Below are 17,956 nucleotides of genomic sequence, written 5' to 3'. Positions count from 1 at the left end.
TATGTTTTGCTTTTTCTTGCTTAACATTATACCTGCAGATAACTCTGTATCAGTTCATAAACGTCTTTCTCATTTTTAACAGCTTCATAAAATTCCATTGTGTGAACATACCATAGGCTAATTGTTTATCTAACCATTCTTGTACGTATAAGCATTTTGGTTGATTTCCAGTAGTTGGCAATTGTAAACAGTGCTGTGGTGAATCACCATGTGCATTTGAATGCTTGTATTATTGGAAGCATATCTTCATGGTAAATTACTACAAGGTGGGATTGCTTGGTCAAAAAATAAATTCAAGTTGTGGGAATGTGGCTCAAGTAGTAGAGCACCTGCCTGTCATGTGTGAAGCCCTAAGTTTAAAACTCCAGAACCGTCAAAAAATTCATATAAAAATTTTCTTGATAATTGTCAAATTTCCCATTAGAGTTGTCCCAATTTTCATTCCTACCTGCTACGTACAAGAGTATCAACAGAGTATGTTATTATGCTTGTTAATTTTGCCTGACTGAGCAGTAGTATTTTAGTATATTCATTGCTCTTAACATGAGCGAAGTTGAACATCTTTCCTTATTTAAAGACCATTTTGATTTGTTTTTATGTGAATTGTTAACTTTTTTGCACATTTTTGAGTTTTAAAATTTTATTTCCCTTAATTTTTAAGGGCTTAAAAATTTATTAGAGATATTAGCACATGATGTATTTTGCAAATGTTTTCTGTTAGTTTTCCTTTGACTGCCAAAATTTTTTGCCATGCTTAAGTGTTTTTTTATCTTTACATAGTCAAATATATCCACATTTTATTCTGTTATATTGGATTTTGAGTCAGAAAGCCTTTCACTATACTTGCTTAGTGTTTTCTGCAGTATGTATACATAGTTGATCTTCACTGTTCATGTATTCAATAGTTTGTGAATTTACCTTATCACAAAAATTTATCTGCAACCTCCAGATTAATACTCCTGGGTATTTTCATTTGCAAACATGCACAGAGTAGCGAACTATGAGCATGGTCCCAGCAAAGGCTGAACAAGGATCTGTCTTCTTGTTTCAACTCTCATATTGTAAATATGTGTCCTTTTGTATTTTGTGCTTTTTGTTGTAAGTAGCACTATTTAAAATGGTTCCCAAGCATAGTACTGAAATGCTGTCTAATTTTACTAACCACAAGCATGATGTGATTATGGAGAAAGTACATGTGTTAGATACGCTTCATTTAGGCATTCATTGTAGTTCTATAGGCAGTGAGTTCAATGTTAATGAATCAACTAAATTTTAGGTAAAATGTCTATGCAGAAATCCAAATAAAACAAGTTTACGTATTGATCAGTTGATGAAAATACTGCTTCTAGAGGCTGTGGGCAACTAACTTTGTATTTCATTTAGGAGTAATGATTCAGTATTCACTGATTCAGTTTTTGTGGAGATTTTATAAATCATAAATGACTATTGTTACAAAATTGACTATAATTTCACTTTTTATTTTTGTTTCTTTGCCTTGCTGAGGATTGCCAGTTACAAACATGGGTTCTAACCTGGTGTTTTTGACCAGCCTGCTACAAATTTTGCTTGCCATGACCCCCTCCTTGAGTTTAATTAATTTGCTAAAGGGACTTATAGAACTCAGGGAAATACTTTATGTTTACCAATTTATTACAAGAGAAAATTTAAAGGGTATAGATGAACAGCCAGATGGAAGATAGGCATAGGGCAAGGCAGGCATAGGAGTGGTACAGAGTTTCCATGCTCTTTGGTTCAGCTATCCAGAAGCTCCCCAAACCCAATCTTTTTTGGGTTTTTATGGAAGCTTCATTATCTAGGCATGATTGATTAATATCATTAATGATTAATTTAACCTTCAGCCCCTCTTTCCTCTTGGCAAGTTGGGGAGTGGGACTGAAAGTCCCATTCTTGTAATCATGCCTTAGTTCCTATCCTGAAGCTATCTAGGGGCTGTAGCCACTAGTCATCTCAGTAGCATAAAAAGATACTCCCATCACTCTGGGTTTGAGGAGCTGTGTGTCAGGAAAAAAGGACAAAAACCAAGCATGTATTTCACAATACCACATTCTTCATAGTTCCTGTACAAGTCCATAGGATTCATTCTGATCAGACTAGCCTTGGTCATATATCTACTGTGGCTGTGGGGATTTGTTGTCACAAATCCTGATAGACCAGACTCATGCTACCCCTGTTTTGTGGGATGCTACCCCTCCCCAAACACATGATCTGAGAGCATGTGATCTGAGATTTCCAAATGGGGTGTATTTCATAGAAGAAGGGGGATTAGATGTCAGATAGGTAGAAGCAACAACTGTTTACTGCAATCTCTGAGTAAGGTTTGTTTGGTAGACTTGACTAATTAGGAAACGAACAAACTGTGGTATTTCTGAGAAACAAATGGTCTCTAATAAATTTTTTGGGAAGAAGTTCTTTTCCGCTTGCTTTCCTCTCCTATTTTGGCAGTAGTTTACTGTTTTTCAGAGTGGATTCCTCCAGGTTTATTTGTTTCTGTCATCTTTGCTGGAGGGAAATGATGTCAAGTAAGTAGTGAGTGTGAGGGAGAATAGGCATAAGGTTATTGCTTGCTTGCAGTTTTTGTCTTCCTATCAAACCCTCTGCCAAAGACACATAAAAGCCTTTCCTCTTGACTTTAGGAGGCAAAATGTGTTGTTCTTACATAATACATAGAATATATATCAAGTTACATATTTGAGCCACAGGAGTTTGGTTCATTTTGTTAGTATTGTCTAAAGTTACAACATGTAAAAAGTCTTTATTCTTTTTTCTAAGCCTGCCAATACAAAAAAATGTAATGTTTCCTTCTGGAGCCTGAAATTTTTTTCCTTCCCAGCTCTTATTTAAAGAGAATGTGTAATTTAGACATTTGAATAGGAATAGAGGAAGTAGCCAAAACCTTTTCAATAGTCTGTTTAAAATCTATAATAGCATGTTTTAAAAGTAAATCTTTGAAAGAAAGATTGGAAAATTCTGGGTAAGGTCAGATACCATGTACCTCAAAATTATGCCTGGCTAAGTAAAAGTGGGAGGAAGCACTACATCTATGAGGAGGGCAGAGATTCTTACACAGAAGTTTCTTTGGCATCCTTGTTCTCATTTAGTTGAAGGGTTCAAAGGAAAATCCACTTTTGCTAGAAATTTCTGTCTGCTTGCTTTTGTGTTTAGTGAGATACTGTCCTATCCTACTGCCTCACAGATTTGCATTAATGTCTTCTAGATTTATACAAATAATTACTTTTTTTTATTATTAGAAGTATAAGAAAGAAAACCCCAAACTTGAAAGTCTGTAGAGGATTTACTTTATTTTAATCAGCGATATGGATGAGGAAAAGTCTAATTTTAATATGTGGAATCTGTGCCAGGCCAAAACAAGTTTTGACAAGGTTTTCCATATTTTGGATGAATATGTGATCTTAGACAAATTAATATCTCTAGGCCACACTTCCTTCATGTACAAGGTAGTTATGTATCCATTCATTCAGGAAGTAATTATTAGTTCTTCCATCTGTTGAAGATACATGAGTGAATAAAAAAATGAAGATCTTTCCTTTGTGCAGTTTACATTCTATTGTGTATGTGGGGAGGCAATAAACAGAAGTTGTATGTTGAAAACAATAGTTGCCATGAGAAAAGAAAAAGTAGAGTAGGGAAGGGAGATATGGAGCAAGGAGGAGAGCAGGTGCAGAATTAGGGTAGTCAGGGATGGTGACAATGAGAAAAGACTGGAGCAAAGGCTTTAATGGGGTTTTAAAAGGCTAGTTCTGGTGCTACTGAGTTGACATAGGGAGTTAAGGATAAAGCAGGGAGAATTGTTAGGAAACTTTTATAGTAACCTAGAACTAGATGATGGTGACTTAATCAAAGTAGTAGCAGCGAAAATGATAAGAAATGATTAAATTTCATATATTTTTTAGAGGTCTAACCAACAGGATCTCCTGATGGATTGGGTATGTTATGTGAGCATGGGTTTTTGGCCTCAGGAACTGGATGCATGGAATTGTTATCAACTGATATGAAGAACCCTGTGAACAGAGCAGGTTTCAGTCCTGTATATTTTGAGTTTGAGATGTCTGTTAGGCATTCATTCATGGGATATATGTTAAATATTAAATCACTTAGTATTACCTGGCATAATTATTTCTGTGAGACAAGAGAATATATTGCTACATGAAATAAGAATAAGAAGCTACCCAAGGGCTAGTCAGGGAAAAAGTGCTCACAGAATAAATAGCGAAAAAATTTTAAATAATAGATTGGAAGATGAAATTGAGGAAATCACCCAAAAAATAAACATAAAAGAGAGGTGAAAATAAGAGAATAATAATGGCCTGGGGATATAGTTCAATGGTAGAGTTCTTGCCTACCTTGCGCAAGGTCCTGGATTCCATCCCCGGCTCCACAAAAACAAAACATATTACCAGGAATGTCGAGAGTGCCGGAGAGCAAAACAAGTCACAAAGAAAGGTACAGGATTAGTATTTTGTGGTACCCTTTAGTTCTGTCTTTGGTGTAGTTGGTTGAATGTTCCAGTGTCTTCATTACTTTTTAGTAAACTTTGGGGGAAATATCTGGACCTACTTGGGTATTAACTGCCTTTTACTCAACAGGGGGCCTTAATCACTGATGCTGGGATAACGGGACAGATGCACCTTAACATCTTGTTAGATTATGATTGAGCCAAGTTTAGGAAACATTGAAGGTAGAGGAAAACATAATCAGATTTATAGAGTTCAAAATATCATTTAAAGACAAAGTCTCTGTGGAATCGTACCTTTAATTCTATCTGAAGAAACACAATTTATCTATGTAGGGTAAGTCTTGGCTACAAGTCTTTGTAGATCATCGACATCAGTAGCTTCTGAAAACTTGGTTGTAGACGTGACAGGATGTGGGTCAGTGTTTCTGATGCTGTCATAAGACCAAGCTGGTACAACAGAACTGGAATTCTTTCATGTTGCTTGTGATTGGGTTTTCCTACCTTTGAGAAAGGAAGTTTTAACCACGAGGTGGCGCATTTAAATTAGAAAACTGCCTGTTTCAGAAAACAATTGCCAGTGACAAAGCTGGTAATGATTCTTGAAACCTAAGACAGATTTTTAATAAGAGAAAGTAAGGAAGAAAGGTAGAAGGAGAGAAAAGAAGTAGGAGGGCAAGAAAAGAAAAAAGGAGAAAGTTAAAATGCTATCAGTAATTCACTCAGGAAGGTGGTATCTGTAGCATTTGTTGCTTATGATTGGTTTGTTTCTCTTTATTCATTCATTTGACATTTATGTAATTAGGAACAGGACTTCTGGTCAAGGATACCATGGTGAACAAGATGCTGTTCCCACCTTCTGAAGGTTTACAGATAAGGAAGTTTTAAAATCTGAATTTAAAATTTTGATACCTTCTTCATAATGGAGTATGTTAAATGGTAAACAATACTGGAGGTGTGGCTCAAGTGGTAGAGTGCCTGCTTTCTAGGCATGAAGCCCTGAGTTCAAACAAACAGCAACAAAAAAAGTGCTGCTATCTACTTCATTCCCTTCTCAGAGAAAATGTTTCTGGAGTTAAAAAAAATTCTTATTGATATATTTGGAAAACTAGGTCCTGGAGGCAGGGAGTATATAGTATTCAGGACTCTGGAGCATGTGGTTTAATACCTTGTTCTTATTAATGGTGTGGTTGTGTGTATGTGTGTCCATCATATCCATAAATGTATTGAATGAATTGTAGAATCAGATAGGGGAACCTTAGCAAGGCATTTCCTTGTTACAGTCTTCAGTCTTCCTGGTCTTTATAGAATTCAGGTTTCTGACTTCAAAGACTTTATTGGTGGGTTGGTGGATGTGATGAGTGCTCAAAAATTTTTTAATTGGTTGAATGAATGAATCTAAGTAATTATATATTTGTATAGGAATCCTTTCTGAAAGGTTAATTTTGGGATGTAACAGAAAGGCCTTTAACACTGTACACATATATAGGGCTGGTAGAGTGGCTCAAGTGGTAGAGTGCCTGCCCTAGCAAGCATGAGGCTCTGAATTCAAATCCCAGTACAGCCAAAAAACTCCACTTTACAGACATATAAGCATGTATAGACAGTTGCTTTGAAGATATAGTGTACTTTCAGAGACAACTAGACAATACATCAGTCATAAGATAGAGATGGATTTTTAGTGCTCATTCTCTAAACATAACTCTTCAATTTTAACATGGATTCTGTTGCTTCATTTTGGATAAATAGCTCAGCTCTAATCTACTAATTTCTAAAATAATAGGGACTTATGACATTTAATATTTCTACTTGAGGCTGTAGGGCCTTACAAAGGTGAGCAATGAAATAAGTCGAGGACAAGTAGAAGAAAGGCAGAAAGGGGTTTCCTTATGGCTGAATTCTACCATACCAGAGGTTAGTGTCTGACAGGACTTTCCTATTTAAGAATATATATTGGAAAATAGATACATCATTTCAAACTTTAAAATGCTTTTTTTAAAAGAACACATTTCAAAATGCCTTCACAGAAAGAAATGCCATATAAACCCACCCTTTTAAAGTATGTAATTCAGGGTTTTTTTAAAAGCATGTTCAGATTGTGCAATTGTCACTACTATCAAATTCCCAAACTTTTATCACCCCCAAAAGAAACCCTGTATCCAATAGCAGTCACTTTCTACTTCCCACCAGTCTCTGGAAACCACTATTTTCTGTCTCTCAAGGTTTGCCTACTCTGGAAATTTCATAAAATTGGAATCATAACGATATATTATCTCATGTGAGTAGCTTCTTTCACTTAACATAATGTTTTTAAAGTTCATCCATGTTTTACCATGTTATCAGCACTTCATTCTCCTTCATTGTCCAATAACATGCCATTGTATGAATATATATAATTTTGTTTATCCATTCATTAGTTGATGAACATTTGGTTTCTTTTTACTTTTTGATTATTATGAATGATGCAGTTATGAGCATCCATGTACATGTTTTTGTATGGACATATGTTTTAATTTCTCTTGATTATATACCCAGGAGTGGGATTGCTGGATCCTATGGTTACTCTGTGTTTAACATTTTGAGGAACTGCCAAACTGTTTTTCCAAAGTGCTTTTAACATTTTGCATTCCCACTAGTAGTGAGTTAGAGTTCCAGTTTCTCCACATTTTCAGTATCACTTGTTATTCCCTGTTAAAAAAATTATAGCCATCCTATTAGTGGACATGAAATAGTCATCTCATTGTGTTTAAAATTTTTATTGGCATAAGTTAATTATTCAAAGGAGTTTCATGATGATATTTACATAATGCATATAATGTACTTTGATCAGATTCACCCCATTTGTATTACTCTTTTTTAGTCCCTCTTTCTTCTGCCCCCTTTTAACAGTTTTTAGTGGATTATTTTTTTGCATGTATATAACGTATTCTGATTGTACAGGTTTTTATGGCTGTACTGGGGTTCGAGCTCAGGCCTTGTGCTGGCCTACCACTTAAGCCATGCCCCCAGCTTTTAGTGTTGTTTTATTTTTCAGATAGGGTCTCAGTTTTGCCCTGGCTGCCATTGGATGGTGATCTTCCTACTTAGGTCTCCCATGTAGCTGGGATCACAGACATGCACCACCATACCTGGGTTGTTCTTTGCAATAGGGTCTTGCCAACTTTTTGCCTGGGCTGGCCTCAAACCATAATCCTCCTACTTCCACCTGACAAATGTCTGGAATTATCATTGTGTTTTATATTTGCAGTTCCCTAATGGCTAATTATGTTGAGAATCTTTTCTTATACATAAGTACAAATATACATTTGTATATCTTCTTTGGAGAAATGCCTATTTAAATCATTTGTCCATTTTTAAGTGGATTGTCTTTTTATTATTGAGTTATGAGGTCTCATTATATATTGAATAAAAATCTAATATATGGATGATTTTATTTTCAAGTGTCTTCGCATTACATCTTTTTTACTTTCTTGGTGGCATTCTTTAGAGCAGAAATTTGTTTTATATTCATATAAATACAGCATATAGAACATGATGAAATGATGTGATTTAGAAGTATTGTAAGTATTGTGTGTACTAAAAAAATAAAGCAAAATAAACCAGGTTTGGTGGCTCATGCCTATAATCCCTACTTCTCAGTAGTTGTGAATAGAGGGATCAAGGTCTAGGCCAGGCTTGGGGCAAAAACATGAGAACCTATTTGCAAAATAACTAAAGAGAAAGAGCTGGGAGCATGGCTTAAGTTGGTAGAGTGCCTGCCTAGCAAACCTGGGGCCCTGAGTTCAAACTCCAGTACCACCTAAATAAATAAATAAATAAATAAATAAATAAATAAATAAGATAAAACAACCACGAAGAACAAACTGGTTTTAACAGAAATGATAATAGTATTACTTTTGTCGATGCCATCAGAAAAATACTCTCACAATTAACCAGTGCCGTAGTGCCGTAAACAACTTTCCTTTCCTTTAGGTGTGGTAGAACTACCACATTGCTGACAAAGATTCATATTTAAATGGGTAGGGGTAGGTGGAGAAAATGAAGTGGTCTTTGGCATGGTGTGAGTAGAGATGTTTCCCCATTAGTAAATGAGCATTTGGACTGCTTTGATGAGTGTGGAGCGACACATTGAGATGATTGTGATCACTTGCCTGTCTTGTTGTCTAGTCTTCAGCTTGATCCTGAAATTTAGTGGCAATTAGGATATCTTTAAAGTTGACTGAGGTGAATGAAGGCAAGATCATATCTGGCAAATACAGATAACTGATTTTTTCTTTTTTTGCCTCAGGGCTTTGAAATAGAGCACAGATAGCCTTTTGAGAAAGTTGTTCTCCTCCTCAGTGTTTTTCCCAGCAATAGCTATCAGTGAAATCAATGTAGATTTTTGACTTAGCCTTTTTACCTGTGTTATGTGAAATGATGCCTAAGTTTTGCAAAGTAATCTGATATGTGCTGCAGTGCTTTAAAATATTTTTTAATTTTTATTTTTTATAATATAAGAACTAACTCTAGCCTGTAGATAATGTATATTTGTGTGAACAGTTTCCCAAACTTTGCTCCATAAAGTGTAATCCTTAAGTCTTTTAATTCATTTATCCCTTTAGCCAGGTGTGGTGGTGTGAATCCCAGATACTTGGGAGATTGAAGCAAGAGTATTTTGAGTTCAAGGCTGTTGTGTCATGAGCTACATAGCAAGACCCTGTTTCAATAATAAATAAATAAACTTAGAAATAAAATTAAAAAAATTAAAATTAAAAATTAAAAAAAGGTCTTGTGAAAGAAGGAAAGAAAAGAAAGAATGATCTTTTAGATTGATATCTTGTAACTGGCTTGAATTCTTTAGGCACTTTCTCTTCTGATTCTTCTCCACACCCAGAAAGATATTTTAGATCTTCTTGATATTAATCTTTTGCTTTGAGCATAATGAAGAGATGAGTCAGAGAAGTTTTTTAACACTAATGTTTTGGGGGGAGATCACACAACTTTGTTTCCAATCTGAACTAGCATTAACTGCAGTTTTGCTGCATTGAGCCAACAGACAAATTTGTTACCATGAACATATTGCATAATGCTGACATAGTTGAGGGTGTAGGCTTATCCTTTAGAACACAGCCCCCAAGAGACTTGCATTCAGTACAGAATGTAGAGCTATGTTAGGTGGTTGTGAAACTCCTTGCTGTCAAGTAACAGGGCCTTCTTGATTTGTGTTTTGTAGATGATGTTGTCCTTGAGTGGGAAACAGCTTTGTCTCAATGTCGTGTTACTATCTGTGGTTAAGAATAGCTTAAATGTTATTAAACTAAACTGTGTGATAAGAAGTCAGCCTTTATGACTCTTGAGGAAATAAACTCACTTGACAATTTCAGTGCCACCTAAGATTTTAATCTAGTATGTGATATAAGGTGACCATTCACAGTCTAGGGAGATAATTGGAAAACTTGGGCATGGGGATAAAAAGAGGTCTGTTATATAAGGAAAATAGTGATCAAAAAAGCAATATTGGTCAGTTGTGGTGGCTCAAGCCTGTAATCCTAGTTGTTCAGGAGGTGGAGATTGGGAGGATTGTGGTTCAAGGGCAGCCTGGTAAAAAGTTCCTGAGACCCCATCATCATCAATGGCTGTGTATGGTGGTGTGCACCTGTTATAACCATCTAGGCAGGGAGGCACAAATAGGAGGATTTTGGTCTAGGCCAGTTTGGGCATAAAGTGATACCTTGTCTCAAAAATAACCAACACAAAAGGGCTGGCAGAATGTTTCAAGAGGTAGAGTACCTATCTAGGAAGTGTAAGGCCCAAGTTCAACCCCTCGTGCTGACAAAAAAACAAAAACAAAAACAAAACCAAAAAAACCCCGCAGTATTTGTTGTTGTTGATGAACAGCTGATTGTGAAACTCTATAACTTGAGAGATTAGTTGAAAAAAATGATTTGACACTTAATACTCTGCTAGGTACTAGGAAATTAAAGCAAGTAAGATATCATTCCTTGTCTTGAGGTACTTAAATTTGTAGGAAGACAATATAGAGGCAGGTATCTTAAAAATATATTGAGATAAGGGCTTTACTGTTCCCTCTCCCTTCCAATATAGGAACACACACAAACGTGAGCATAAAGAATGGGTACCAAGTTCATTTTAGGTACATGTGTGTAGTCAATGTGTGAAGTTTATCATCTTGCTCTAGGATATAAACTTTAAAAATTTAAAACCAAATTGTGTGCACTTTTATATAGATCCTTACATAAATTAGGTAGTTTATGTTGACAGTGTAAGAAGAATAATACATTTCTTTTTAAAAAAAAGTCAGGATGAAATAAATGCATAATTCAGAATAGTGATGACCGTTGGGAGAGAGACAGGAAAATGGGACCCAGGCATAACTTCATTGGGATAGTATCTTAGTTAGCATGGTCTACTGTGACAAAATGAATTGGGCAGTTTAAACAACAAACATTTATATCTCAGATTTCTGGATACTGAAAGTCCAAACTCAAGGTGCCATATACAAATTGAAGAGATGAGTCAGATTCTTGGTGAGGACCCTCTTCTTGGTTATGTTATCACATGCTGTTCCCTTCATGGAGACGCTACCATCAAGATCTAACTTTAATTACCTCCCAAAGGCCCGTTGTCCAAATACCATTACTTATTGGAGATTAGGCTTTCAACATATGAATTTTGAGGGGATATAAACATTTAGTCCATATAGATTGGAAATATTCTAATTCATAAGTTGGGTATAATTTCATGCATATATATTTTATGATTCTGCTTTATAACCTACATGGTATAATTTGTTCTTTTGTATTTATTAAATGTTGTATAATTTAAAAAATCATGATATTTCAGTAATTAAACATTTCCTAATTTGCATTTCTTCAAAGCTTTTGTTTATGTTAAGTTGTGGGAGGAAAAAACTGAACTTAAGAGATAGATGGCCAAACTTACTTTTCTCTTTCTACTTTCTGCATCCATCCATTTATTTTTTACTTTAATTTTTGAAACATAGACAATAATGTAGAAGTTTTTTCACTTGGCCTGTTTGTCCTGTTTCTCTGCCTTCAAGTTTCCATGTACTCTGTTCAGACCCAGCTTATAGGTCAAAAGGATTCTGTCTAGGCTGGCCAGCCAGACATTTAAGTATTCATTACCTCAGTGAGTGTGTGTATATCTGTTTTTAATGATGTTTGTGCTTGGCTTAGCTGGGGATTTTGAAATCTTTGTAGGGTTTTCTTGTTTAAGGGCAGTTTTAGAAATAAGGGTCAGAGAAAAGTACTGTTTCCTCTTTTATCTATGTCTCATATTATACAAATGTTCACTGAAATAGCAGTACTTTTCTGGGAAAGGTCCTGACTGAGACTGTTCTCACCCTTTACCCCTGCTCTCCAATTCATGTTTCCTTCTTAAAACGTGGTCATGTGCTTGCCCAAGCCTGGCTTATGAACCGTGTAGAATATTTGTGGGGTTTTGTTTTTTAAGTCCTATTCTGTGCACATGATGCAGTATTTAATTTGGAACGAGCTCTGAGTTTAGTCACACGTGCTTCTAGTGGTGTTTATCTTGGAATTCTCAAATAGGAGGAAAGTATTTTTGCATTTCATACATCTGGACATTGTTCATGGTCCTTCTGTGACTTGGGAATAATTTGTAGGGCAAAATCCAAGAAACAGTATTAAAAATAACAGGGAGTTCGAATGACATCTGAGTAAAAACTCTTGAGAATACTCTTCTGATCCCAGCAGAGTTTGACTTTGAGGTGGTGAACTTTTTCAGTTGTGTGGTTCACTGGTGCTGAGTAGATTGCAGGGATTATAAGGTTACCAGACATTCTCCCATGTTGGTCAATGGCTGCCAGACACTCTGAAAGTCTAAAGCAGATTCAGCGTTCTCAGGGAGGACTTTTGCCTTGATTTTGTGTGGGACAAGAAAGGTGAAGTGAATTCTGCTCACTGATGCTCTTGCTTAAGGAACTGATGCTTGTTCAACAAGCATTTTAAGAGATCGGTGAGGCTCTCTCCATGCACTTTCATTCTTCCTCATTTTATCCATCTTAGAGCTACAATATGGTCCTGAAATATCCCAGGCTCTGTGTAAGGCTTGGGGTTTGGGGAAGGGAACGGCGACCTTATCCTTTCCCTAATTTCACTTGAGAAGTTGTTTAAAATAGGACTGGACATGATATAGTGTACTACCACTTTTGACTAGGGATCTACTAGAGTGGAAAAAGTGGAAAGGGATGTTCAGAACTTTGCTGCTCTTTGAGTGCATTTACATATGGATAGTATTGCTTTTTGGCCCCAGCCTCATTTTCTTTTATTCCCACATCTCATCTTGAAGGCAGCTGCAGAGAGCAGGCTGGGAAAGCAGAATAAAGCTTCAAACAGATTTGCACTTGAATAAACGAAAGAGTGATTTCTCATTCACAGTACAGACCAGTTTGGGTAGAGAGCTGTTTGCTTTTTTACTTTCTGCATAAGGACTGTTTGCTTTTCTGTCTTTAAATGTAATAAAGAGAAGAAAAAGTCTAATAAGGTAGTTGGACTGGTTATAATTCACATAGAATTTTCAAATGTGTTTAATAAGGTCTCATATAATTATAAGAGAAATAAAATAATTGGAGACATAAGGTCAAAGTCCTGTTAAAGTTTAAGAATTAGATGAATCTGGGGTGGTTTGAGTGCTTTGATAAGATAGCTCAACTAGGAGCTATTTTTGCTGTTTTTTTTTTGGCCTTTGGGATTTTGTTCTCCTTTCATAATGCATTTTGCAACTTTCAGTTAAAAAATAGCCATCAAATTGTAAACTTTTAGTAAATAAACACCTCCTTGTCCTATGATGGAAATCTTAACCTAGCAAAGAATGGCTTGACTTCAGCTGGAGAAAGGTTCATGGTAGGAACCCCAGAGGTTGATACCAAGATTGTGCTTGTTTAGTGTTTTAATGAGCCCAAAAGGAAATGGTGAAATCTGCTGATGACACCAAATTGTTTTGCTGATCCAAATAGGGATTTCTGGGAAGCTGCTTTAGAGTATTTGGAATAGTGGAAGGATTGGGCAATGTGGTGGCAGACAGATTGAACTCAAAGTAAAGGTTTATGTGAAGTGGCAGGAGTACATTAATGTAATGGGGTCACAAAGCCTGCCAACTCCTCTAAGAGGAAGACTGTGGTGTCTCTGGGACCGGGCTTTAATTCCTTTCATGAAAAACTTAAGACAAAGAACATTTTGATATATAGAAAATGAAAACTATTATGGCAATAGTTACAGTTACAAAGTGCAGTGATCTTAAAAGATGGTGTCTGAGTTTCTTTTTTTGATGCCAGCAGTAGCATATCCAAATAGGTGCTGTTTCCCTTCAAAATAGTCATGGAAAATTATGTAGAGAACCAGCCCTTCTATTCTTTCAACTATTTTCTGTAGAGGTACGTCCTTATTTTGTAGGTTAGTTTTGATTTTTGAATTAGCCAACTGTCATTTAGAGCTCAAGTTTATTATGATCAAACTAATAAGAGATTTGAAATATAGGTGAAATGTAAAGTAGTAAAGTGAATTTTCTTTTATTACTTTCAAAACTGATTCTGAAGAAAACTACCATGAGAAATTGTAAGAATATTTGTATAATAATAGTGGTAGAATAAGTTCTTGGTTTATATATTTCACAAACATGACTCATTTAAATGTGTAAATAACAGAGACTTCTTAACATACCCATTATATCATAGACAGACTGCATTTCATTCATACATTCATTCATTAGTGTTGGGCATTGAACTCAGGGCCTCAAGCATGCTAAATAAGCACACAATCTACCACTGAGCTACCCATTCCAACACATCATATTTATCTTCTTTTAAAATTTTTTTCTCTGTCCCAAAAGTGTATTCTTAAGGAGGAAGAAGGAGGTTGTACAGTAACTGGAAATCCTTTAAACCTACATCTGTGTACTGAAAAGACTCACTGAATTAAAAATAATAATAGACACTGTCATAGGTGCTGTGGGGTGGTCATCTATATTCATCCATCCATCCCTCCCTCCCTCCCTCCCTCCCAAAAGAATAGAGGCACAGTATCTTCCCTTGTGATGGTATACTCATGTGAAACAAATTAATAGGAGCCAATTGCACTGATGTAGGAGGAGTAAGTCAATGGGTTTTAAATTTTATCCATAGAACCTTTGTCTTAATTAAGTGGTGCTGCATTCTTGCCTTCTCTCTTGTTCAATGAGAATTCATGGAGTAACTTTTGAAAACCACTGTACCGAGAATAAGTTATCTGGAGGGTTAGAAAAGAGTTTGTATGTATAAGCAGCTAGGAAGACTTACTTCATTTCTTTCATACTTTCCTGAGATTATTAAGACGAAATTAAAAATTTCCATTTATCAATTGTATGGTTTCCTGTTTTGAAAATCATCATAAAGACACAGGTTCCCTGTGTGTTTAGGTTTATGATAGACTTTTGCCTTTAAGGTTCTCTGCTTAAACACTTAAAATGGGAGAAAGTCAGGAGAACTTTTGCCCAAAAGTATAGGACTTGGCTTTTCCAGTAGAACACTGTTTGGCACCCAATAAACCCTAAACAAAAGTGTATTATCAGGGATGGGAATATAGCTCAGCAGCAGAGGATTTACCTAGCATGTGCAAGGCCCTGGGTTCAATGCCAAGCACTACAAAAACAAACAAAAAAGCGTGTTATTGTTATTACTATCTCTAATCTAGAGAGGGAAACATTTGGTCCTTATTGTGATACTTGCCTTATGATGAGATCAGGCCTAGTTAAGAAGAAAGTGAAAAGAAAGCCTAAATATATTATGTAAAAGTACATAATGGGAAAAAAGCCCCTGCATACTGTCTTTCATTTATTTGAAATACATCTTTAAAATGAAATTTGCTACTTTTCTTATTTCTGAAGAGCTCTGGGATGAAACTCACAAAAGTGATGTGGTCAGAACAGACACAGTAGATGGCGCTTTAGATTTAGTTTTTAAAAGAAACCTGTACTGGAGGGAAAAAAAGAAAACTAAAGCATATTTTTTTTAAACCACCAAGACAATTTCATTGTAGAGTACGTGCCTCTAAGACATAAGGATTTTTTTTTTTTTTTTTGACAGAGCTGGAGAATAGCTTCGGTAAAAATAAACTCCCAGTTGCTATGCTTGTGCCAGGTTTGTCACTTGAAAAGTATTAGTTGTGTTTTAAGCCACAAATATATAAGGAAGTTATTTTCTTTCAGAACATTGCCTTATTTAGGAGGGATTCTTCCCACCCTTTGTCTCTGTATTTTAATATTTCTACTCCTTCCTAGCCTTTTCTGGCCCTTTTTGTCATTTAATAAAAATGTGGTAATAAAGTTAATTAGAATAACATCAATTTGTGATGTAGTCATATTTTTAAATTCAACTACACATATTAAAATATTCATTCAAATAGTCCTTAAAATATAGATCTGTATTAAAGGATGTCATAGTATTTTTGATGCTTCTATGCTGCACTTTATGTATTTGATCTTGTTTAACCATTGTAATAACTCTATGAAGATTATTTAATATTCCCTTTTGTAGTAAACGCCTCAGAGATGCTTAGTAAATTTCCAGGCCCTCGTACTTAGTGGCTGAATTGTAGCTGCTGCAAGAATTTTGTTAGTTCACTGAAGTGTTTTTTTGGGGGAGGTGGGGGATACTTGAGTTTGGACTCAGAGCCTTGTACTTGCTAGATAGGTACTCTATCATTTGAGTCATGCTCCCAGCCCTTTTTTGCTGTAATTATTTTTTTGGATAGAGTCTTATGCTTTCTGCTTAGGGCTGGCCTCAGACCATGATCCTCCTACTGGTGCCTCCCTTATAGTTGGAATTATAGATGTGCACCACCATACCTGGCTTATTTTTGAGATGGGGGTCTTGCTAACTTTTTGCTGGGTTGGCCCTGAATTATAATCTTTTTGATCTCTTCCTCCTGATTAGTTGGGATTACCAACATGTGTCTCTACACTCACCCCTGAAGTTGTATTGTGTGCTATTACATGTGTACATGTACTGTGTGCCAGGCACGCTGAACACTGGGTATACTCTAGTGACTAAAGCTGACCTGGGCACTGGCCTTACCTTAAAATTATTAGATACTCAGTAGAGTTTCTTTGAAATCTGTTAGCTTGAGAGTGGGTCAAGAAGACAAAAAGATTCAAAGTCACTGATTATTGGGTAGGGAAGGGAATCCTTTTACCAAAGAGGATGGAATCATATTTACCTTGAATGTATTATTATATCAAAATATTTATCAGGTGAACACAATGGTACCTAAGGGAAAAGTAAGAGCTACTTTTCCCCTCCAACTCTTGACAGTTAAAGCATAAAATCAACAACAACAAAAAACAATATATGCTCAACTGTCTTCTAGATAATCAGGAAGAGTAAGGAAAATCCAGATACTGGAATGTCACTTTTTCCCCATTGAGTAAATGGTATTAAAATATCTAGGGAGACTTTCTACCACTTGAGCCTCGCCCCCAGCCTTAATCGTATTAAAATATCTAAAACAAGGTGGTAGTTGGTAGTGGAAGTCTATGAGATTAATGTAATTTTTGCATAATCTAACATGGCAGTAACTTCTAGATGACTTCCTTTATTGCTGTTTAGTGAGATTTCATATACAGCCAGCTTAATGATACTCCAAATTGCCATGAACTCCTTTTTTTTTTTTTTTAAATCTTGGGATATTTAACATTTCTTTCAATTGATCTTATTCAAAAGTTTTCACTTTATTATTTTCACATATGATACTAAGATGCTGTGATATTCAAGGACATCATATAGATCAAGCGTTTTAAATTGAGGTCCATGACTGGGCTTCAGTAAGTCTATGGTACTCCTGAAATTCTGCACAATTTTGTGTGTATATTCTTAGCATTATTCTAGGAAGAAAGCTCATAGCCTTCACAAGATTCTCAATGAGGTTCATGACTCTTAAAAGGTTAAGAATTGTGGAAATCAGCACTTTACTCAAAGGAGTCTTCAAGATTTACTCCAGTTCAGGATCATGGAAAGGGGAACTCAGAGAAGGTATGTTAGAGAAGGAAGGGCTGTTTTGGTTCCTTTTAAGGACTGCAGTCTTGAGATTTTGAGTAAATTTGATATCTGAAACTATGTGTTTTAACAACAGAGTTTTGGAACCTTCAAGTCTCAGTTGGATTTCCAGTTTTGAATTGAGGAATTTGAAAATGCTTCTTTCTAATTCAAACTTTTAGTGAAATGAATGGTTATTTTTAGAAAACGAAATAGAAATTTGGAAAGGGAGTAGGTGCTGTATCTTCTCAGTAGAATAAACAACAGAAAAAATGAATTCCTAAATCTTAAATTTTGTTGTTGGTTAAAACAGTCCCTTTAGATCTATTATGCTGTTTTTTTTTTAACTCAGGTTTGAGTGGGTAGGATATTGGTACATTCTGTCTTCTCTATCACCTACCATTTCTTAGCTA

The 17,956-nt window shown here is 35.7% G+C and overlaps 1 protein-coding gene across 12 annotated transcripts in view; it reads left to right on the top strand.

Moving 5' to 3' along the window:
* Rad51b (RAD51 paralog B) overlaps positions 1–17,956 on the top strand; it is a 574,154-nt gene that overhangs the window by 85,342 nt on the left and 470,856 nt on the right. The window lies entirely within an intron of this gene.

Source organism: Castor canadensis, chromosome 3 (assembly GCF_047511655.1).
Source record: "Castor canadensis chromosome 3, mCasCan1.hap1v2, whole genome shotgun sequence".
NCBI lineage: Eukaryota > Metazoa > Chordata > Mammalia > Rodentia > Castoridae > Castor > Castor canadensis.
This window is presented reverse-complemented; position numbering and strand designations above follow the sequence as displayed.